The sequence below is a fragment of the Argentina silus genome (assembly GCF_951799395.1).
Source record: "Argentina silus genome assembly, chromosome: 7".
NCBI lineage: Eukaryota > Metazoa > Chordata > Actinopteri > Argentiniformes > Argentinidae > Argentina > Argentina silus.
The window spans coordinates 4,559,814-4,568,909 of NC_139661.1; positions in this window are offsets into that span (position 1 = coordinate 4,559,814).

Genomic DNA, 9,096 nt, shown 5'->3' on the forward strand with positions numbered 1-9,096 from the left:
CACCTGTGAAATGGACAATTAAATATTCTTCTTCTTCTTCTGTGTGTCAAATTACATTTGTATCTATTCTTCACCTGCCCTATTCTCTTCACAAATATCCACTGTAGAACAATCTTAACATAGTAAAACTCACAGCACTGTCTATGCTGCATAATAATAATAATAATAAGAAGAAGAAGAAGAAGAAGAAGAAAAAGAAGAAGAAGAAGAAGAAGAAGAAGAAGAAGAAGAAGAAGAAGAAGAAGAAGAAGAATGTATTATATTTATAAAGTGCTTATAATTATACATTAGTAATCTCAAAGTGCATAAAATAAAATATATCATCAAAGTCTAAGAGGAAGGGCAGGCCAGCCGAAAAAGTTGCGTCTTAAGTCCTGCTTTAAAAGCCCCAACAGTCCTCAGATTGTAAGGAGTGGTGCGTATATGGTAATAATGGTACACAATTTTGAGGCAAAATACAACCAACAACAAAGTTCATAACTCTAAACTTTTTTATTGTTAACAAATAAAGCACATTATGTATTTTTACACTCCATTCAGGTATACTGTTAGCATACATAATATAGCCATTCAGCTGTCAACATGTCTGTATGTCATCATAAAATAGAGGATGACAGTTTGGTAAATAAATAATAATATGACATTCTCTAACACACACATTATTGTACAAAAACTGAATAAAAACAAAAAAAGAGAATAAAATTAAAATCCCTGACTTTCACCACAATAAATTACTAATATGAAGTTTTCTGGAAAAGAGAAGCTTGTTCATGAGGAAACAAATGCTCATATGAATGAAACTTCTCTCGCTGTAAGGGATTGAGAGGATTCCGTGTAAACCTCATTTCCACTCTATTGTGGTGTGGAGCAGAGAAGATCTGTCCTTCGATCACAGTTTTTCAACAGAAAAATTAGCTTTTCAGGCACGTGGGACTGGTTTAATTACAGATGCCAGGACAAGAGAAACCACCACAAAATAACTTAAGGACAGAGTGAGTCGACCATTCTGATGGTACTGAAAGAGTAGTAACATGGACGATTGATTAATATCCTGGCACTTGTTTTATTTACTATATAGTCATCATTTTCAGAGGAAAATGAAAAACAGGAGAAAGTTAAATCTCTGAAGCATCCATGGACCAACCGTTCCTTAAGCAACCAGGGGATAGCAGCAAAATCAAGAACAGAGATTCAGCACAGTGTATAGTGCAGAATACAGCATACAATACCGTCATTTGAATACAGCAGACAGTATTTAGTTTTGAGGTGTTTTGATTTGTATGAGATACACTCCATAGTTCTTCCCTGCAAAGGATAAGACACCACTCACCCTGTACCCTCTCTCTCTCTCTCACACTGTCTGTCTGTCTGTCTGTCTGTCTGTCTGTCTGTCTGTCTGTCTGTCTGTCTGTCTGTCTGTCTGTTTGTCTGTCCGTGTCTGTCTGTCTGTCTGTCTGTCTGTCTGTCTGTCTGTCTCTGCCTGCCTGCCTGCCTGTCTGTCTGTCTGTCTGTCTGTCTGTCTGTCTGTCTGTCTGTCTGTCTGTCTGTCTGTCTGTCTGTCTGTCTGCCTGCCTGTCTGTCTGTCTGTCTGTTTGTCTGTCCGTGTCTGTCTGTCTGTCTGTCTGTCTGTCTGTGTCTGTCTGTCTGCCTGCCTGCCTGCCTGCCTGCCTGCCTGCCTGCCTGTCTGTCTGTCTGTCTGCCTGCCTGTCTGTCTGTCTGTCTGTCTGTCTGTCTGTCTGTCTGTCTGTCTGTCTTGTTCCCTTTAGAGAAGCCTGCTCCATCTGATACACTCTACTCTGTTGTCAGGACAGACAGAGCTGCAGGTAAGACTCTGACATATAGCTCTCTCTCTCTCTCTCTCTCTTTGATGGGGGTAGTACCATATGAAATGTTTCAACCTATCATCCTTTCATATCTACAACTGCCTAGGGTGTCGGAGTAGGGGTACATTTGTAACTGGTCCGTGTCACTTCCTCCTTGCTCTCAGATGTTGAAAGCATATCTGTGGTATGTGAATCATTATCTGTGCGTGTGTGTGTGTGTGTGTGTGAGTGTGTGTGTGTGTGTGTGTGTGTGTGTGTATGATACAAGTCCCTGAGAGAGAGACTTGAGACATGAGGCAAGACAGAGGAGGGGAAGGAAGAGGATGCTCACAAACACACATGCCCACAAACACTGTCCTGTTCTGTCATAGTTGGGAACACGTTGTGGTGCTCCTATTGAAAAGCAATAAAGAGAAAACCGGTCTGCTCGTCATGCCGTTGTCCAATGAGGTCTTGCCATACCAGGAATTAATCAATAAGTGGAGGGTCTCAGTTTCTACAATATCTTTTATATATTTCAGTTTCTACCCCCTGATGAGGGTAGTCATGATGGTATATGTAGGATAGAGGTACATTAATTAAGAGTAATTACACCTACAATTACACAAATCCAGTGTAAAAACTAGTAAATACAATTTTCATTGCAAGTAATGTTGCATGATTTCACATCAGGGTTATTTTTCTATAAAGCATTAATAACTGTCTCTTGATTGCAAGATCTTGATTGTACATCTAATGAGTTATACATGTTTGTAAATGGTTTATAATTTAACAATGATTTCTTAACTAATTATCAACCCTTACTCATTAGGGTACAAAAACTGAATGAACAAACAATTAAAATCCATGATTTTACAACAATATGTTACTAATAGGATGTACAGTATCTCTCTCTCTCTCTCTCTCTCTCTCTCTCTCTCTCTCTCTCTCTCTCTCTCTTTCTCTTTCTCTCTCTCTCTCTCACACACTGTAGGCCTGGTAATATGGCTGTATGCAGGCTATGGTACAGTATAGTGGTGTGTTGCTGGTCTAGGAGCCAGTAGTCACAAATAAGGAAGTTGTAGGGGACTTATATGCCACATAGAAAGATCGTCACTTACTAACAGGACAGGATGGAACACACTTCATTCTATATGATACTCTGTGAGTACTGGGTGTTAGTACTTTGTGGTATAGTGTTCTCAGAATATTACAAATAGATTATAAACTGTTACTGGTACAGTAACATATTTAGTTTTTAATCATTTAGCGGGATCTGTCTAGGATCTATAGCATTGTAGAGACATATTCATTGATCATTTCAATGCAAAGAACATCATTTGTGTGTGTGTGTCACTGTCTGTTTCAGTGGTTAGTACCTTCATCTACTGTGGACACACTCAAGGTAAAGGTGACTCTTTCTCTTCATATCTCATATCATATTAAACCTCTAATACTCTCACCGCTTGATCTCTCTCCACCTTCTCTTATTCTCTTTCTCTCTCTCTCTCCATCTTCTTGACTTTGTTGTGCTCATTCTTTCACACATGATTATTTGCTAGGAATGGATTGCTCTGACAGCTAGCTTACTAAGCTTATTAGTTAGCTATTTTATTTAGGAATATAAAACACTTAACAACGAAATCAGCATTTGTTATCAGTACACATTCATCATCTTTAAAACATCCATCATGTCACCGTCGTTTGTTGCCGTGATCAATGGAAACATTTTTTGTGATATCATATTAATCTGTCATCTGTTCTCTTACAGACAGACCCAGTGTTGCCCTGAGTGTGTCTCCTGCATGGTGGCTGACTGTTGGAGACTCAGTGACTCTGAGATGTGAGGTTACAGACTCGTCTACAGGCTGGAGTTTCTACTGGTACAGCGTTGTGTATAACAGAGTGCGTCAATCTTTCTCAAACGAGCTACTACCAGACAGCGAGCGTGGGACTGGAGGCTCCTACTCTCTCAGCCCTGTTGCTCTGAACCACAGAGGGAGATATAGCTGTAGAGCTGGGAGAGGAGACCCAGTCTATTATACAGAGTACAGCCGTCGTCCGCTCCTCTGGGTAGCAGGTGAGTTACTGATGTACTGTTTCAACTCTCAACCCCCCCCCCTCCCCCTCTTTCTCTGCCTCTCTCTTTTTGTCACACTTATTCTCTCTCCATCTCCATCTCCTCCCCCTGCCCCCCCCCCCCCCCCCCCCCCCAATCTCTCTGTCAGACCTGTCTCCTCCAGCCTCTCTGAGTGTCCGTCCCAACAGAGCTCAGTTCTTCAGCCTTGCCTCTCTCTCAGTGAGCTGTAAGGTGCAGGGAAGCTCTACTGGATGGAGGGTGAGGAGATACACACTGCGTGGATCGTTGCCAATATGTAACTCATCACCTGTTAATTCATCAACTGGACCCACATGCAACTTCTTCATTGTACTCACCACTGGCAGTGGAGTGTACTGGTGTGGAGGGTCTAGGCCAGGAGAGCACAGTAATGGTGTCAACATCACAGTGAGCAGTAAGTCCACTTCTAATCCTTACAGCTGTCAAAATAGTGGCCAAGACTGTCGATATTCTCAGGTCTACAGTCGTTTGGTGTCTCTTCGTATCGTTACGTTTTTTTATAGACTATAAAAACATCGTCTCGTTGTGTCGGTCCATTAATCAAAGCATAAGTCAAGAAACCTTCTGAGGTCAACAAACCTTCTGAGCCTACATCTACAGTGCTGCTCCTGTTTCTATACAGATGGTGCAGTGATCCTAGAGAGCCCCGCCCTGCCTGTGACTGAGGGAGAATCTGTGACTCTGCGCTGTAAATATTGGAGAACTTTCTCTGACCTCCCAGCTGATTTCTATAGAGATGGATCATTCATCAGGACTGAGAGTACAGGAGAGATGACCATCCCTGCAGTATCAGAGTCAGATGAAGGATTCTACAAGTGTGGCAATTCTGACAGAGGAGAGTCACCAGAGAGCTGGCTGGCAGTGAGAGGTCAGACACAATATTCTCCCTCAAGCTACCGTGTTCTTCTCATCTTTCTACTGTATGAGAACATTTGTGACTTCTTTTGATCTTGTGGCTAGTAGAGCTCAGGGTGGTGGTGTCAATCATCTACAATATTTACTCTCAATTAATAGTTTCAATTCTTAATGTCTCTGTCAATTATAAGTGTGTTGTAAATTGTTTAAAGTTGAGTTGATCCTAAATCTGGTTGGTTTTGTAGGACCACCCCCTGCTCCTGATTCCACTGAGATTCCAGTGACCATGGGACTGATTGTGATCGCCATCCTCCTCATCATACTGGTCCTGCTGTTCTTCTTCCACAAGTTCAAAGGTCAGATCTTTAAACTTCTCCACCGTGTCCCTGTGATGGATTAAGGTTGACTGTAAAATGAAGAAGAATTAAAGATGAAGATTAAATGAACATGAGCAGGCCTACATGAAGAAACCTCTGTGTCTCTCATGTTCTAGGTGTGTTTCTCTGTGGACCCAATCAGAACCAGAACACCAGTCAGAACTCCAAACAGGAGCAGCAGGGTTCTGATCCTGCAGGTACTCTCATCATGCTGCAGCACTCTAGTCAGTCTCTATATGATCTATATCTATATCTATATATCTGTCTCTGTGGTGTACAGTATCTATGGGTCATTCAACGCATAGGGGACATTTCAGACTTTTGATTTTGAGAAGAAAAAAAAAAGTGTTTCTCCTAATTTTGACATTCTGTCATATGTTGAATCCCCATGAACAACATGTTGTGCCACCTCCAGAGGTTAAATTAGGAAACGATGTGCAATTTCTTGACACAATAACCACATTGTCTGTAGAACATGTTGGCACATGTTATGTGCAATTTCAATACACAATAACCACATGGTCTGTTACGGACAGAGGATTTTCTCTGAATATGAATACTCTACCAATCCATGTCAGGTAGGCTAGAATTTTAGTGAGGAGAGTAAATTATCTGTGAAATGGGATATATACAATGGGTAGCTAGTACTAGCTAGCAACCAGCTGTAATATTGATTGGCATAATGTTCAACATTAAAACATATACAAATGGGTAAATACATGTAATACAACAGTTGTATTTAGTGTTTTATCAACATTTACTCACAAAATGTCCCCTGTTAATCTCTGCAGTATGGTAGGGTACAGTATCTGTCATCTCTCATTTCTGAGATGGTACATTAGATGGTACAGCTGGTAACTGTAAAACTATTAGATAGATAGATAGATAGAAACTTTATTTATCCCAGGGGGAAATTCAGGTTCCAAGTAGCGTACAGACATAGGGGTATCACACATAACATACACATACAACATACAACATTAGCAGTATTGTATACAGGCGAGGTGCAGTTGTAAATGTCTTTGCAGTTAGGTGAGGTGCAAAAAGGTAAGGCAGACAGTGCAATTATAGCACTGTTGTGAACTTGCTAAGTAGCTAATATCCGCCAGCTTTATCTTCACCAATGGACTTCTGTTGTTTTGTGCTGTGTTGTGCTGTGCTGTGCTATCTTGTATGTTGTGTTGTGTTGTGTTTCAGACGAGGCTGTTGCCAGTAGGCCCAATGACGTGACGTATGCTCAGATCGAACACAGAAGCAACCGCAAAAGGCGCGGTAAGTCCAGTATTCACTCTATAAAGCCTGCATGTGATAATGATAATGACCATTTTGACCAGAAAGAACACTTGTTGTACTTAACTACTGTATTGCAGGCAGAAGGCTTTCAGCTTGTGGATACTATCCTTTTAGTTTAACCACTAGATGGCAGTAGATGATCATGCCTTTATAAACAACAAGTGTTGTCTGTCTGTCTGTCTGTCTGTCTGTCTGTCTGTCTGTCTGTCTGTCTGTCTGTCTGTCTGTCTGTCTGTCTGTCTTGTTCCCTTTAGAGAAGCCTGCTCCATCTGATACAGTCTACTCTGTTGTCACGACAGACAGAGCTGCAGGTAAGACTCTGACATATCTCTCTCTCTCTCTCTCTGTCTCTCTCTCTCACTCACACACACACACACACACACACACACACACACACACACACAAACACACAAGTCTGACAGAACTGTATTCTGTGACACAGACAACCTCTCTCTGTACTATAAGTGTTGCAGCTAGCATGGAGGGGGTAGTACCATATTAAATGCTTCAACCTATCAACCAATGTCTTTTGAGATCTCTCATATGTACACTGTGCAGCTGGGTGCAGGGAAAGACACACACACATGCACGCACATGCACGCATACGTGCACGCACATACACACAAACAAACACACACACACACACACACACACACACATGCACGCACATGCACGCATACGTGCACGCACATACACACAAACAAACACACACACACACACACACACACACACACACACACACACAAAGAGACGCTGGATAAGTTGATAAACACCTCTGTTGAATAATTGAATGACTGTGATTGTGCTGTGTTGCTATGATGTCAGCGATCAACGGGATGGATCGGTGATCAATGATGGCAGCTTTCATGTGTGACAGTGTGGATCCACCAATATTCACCCTTCTCTCTTTCTCTATCCCTCCCTTTCTCTCTTTTCCTTCTCTCCTCTCCAGTCAAAATGACCCGAACGGACCAGCTGGACATCCAGTGATCCAGATCCAGCTGGAAGAGACCGGACCAATACACACATACCTGCAGTGAGTACAACATAACTCTAACCTTAAGACAACCTCATTGTAACCTAACCCTAACCAATACATACATACCTGCAGTGAGTAGAACATAACTCTAACCTTAAGACAACCTTATTGTAACCTAACCCTAACCAATACACACATACCTGCAGTGAGTACAACATAACTCGAACCTTAAGACAACTGTATCGTAACTTAGCCCTAACCAATACACACATACCTGCAGTGAGTAAAAAAACATTGCCCTAACCCTAAAACAATCTTACTGTTACCTCACCCTATTCAATTCACTCCCTGCCGTGAGTAAATCTAATCCTAACTTTAAAACAACCTAACTGTAACCTTACAATAACTAATATACACGTGCCTGCAGTGAGCAAAGCCGAAAGCCACAACCTAACTGTAACCTAATCCTAACCAATACCCACTTCCTTATAGAGGCTTAATCTAATCCTAACCATGACCCAACCTTACTTTAATATAACCATATCCATTTGACACATACAGTACAGTACCTGCAGAGAGTTAAACGTATCACTAACCTACATTGTGAGAAAAGCCCGACTCTAGCCTTAACACAACCACGTCAATATGTGATGGATTCGTACTGTAGCATATTGCTTTCAGATAGAATATTGAAATGCTACCGGCAAGAGTATTGCATTGCTTTTAGTTTCAGTAATGAATTGCTGGTAGACTATTGCATTGCTGTGAGCTGGAGTATTGGCGTATTCCAAAATTGAATAAACCATCCCATTCATTCAGCATATAGAGAGTCTGACACAAGGCATGAAAGCAGTTTGCACACATATCATAGTGCTCACACGCACACACACACATTAGGGAATGCACTGTGCTATTGATGCACTTTAGCTGAAGAGGCTCAGCAATCTTCCCGTGGAGAGTTCTAGGGATCTGCTTACTGTCATGGTGGTGTGTTTGCGTATAGCAAACATCTCTGGCTCGTCAAAAAGCTGGCATAAGTCTAGAACTGTCCTAGGACCTTCATTGTTCTTTCTATGCTGATGACACTCAACTTTTTATTCCTCTTTTGTCCCCCCTCTGACACACAGGTAGCGACACGCGTCTCTACGTGTCTCGCAGACATCTCTGCCTTGATGTCTGCTCACCACCTCATGCTCAATCTTGACAAAACGGAGCTCCTCTTCCTTCCTGGGAAAACCTGCCCTCTCCAAGACTTCTCCATCACGGTGGTGAGCAGACATCCATCCCCCTCCCAGACAGCAACGAATCTTGGATTGATCCTGGACAACCAACTGTCCTGTGCGGCTAACATCACAGCGAAGGTCCGCTCCTCTAGATTCTTCCTCTACGACATTCGAAGGATACGCCCATTCCTCACGAGAGAAGCAATGCCACTCCTGGTCCAGGCACATGTCATCTCCCGCCTAGAGTACTGCAACTCACTTCAGGCCGGGCTCCCTGCCTCCGCCATCAGACCTCTGCAGCTCATCCAGAATCCTGGATCCTGCCTGGTGTTTATTCTCCCCAAATTCTCCCATGTCACCCCCGTCCTGCGCACCCTTCACTGGCTGCCAGTAGTAGCTCACATCAGATTGAAGACCCTGGTGCTCGCCAACAAAGCAGTAAAGGGAA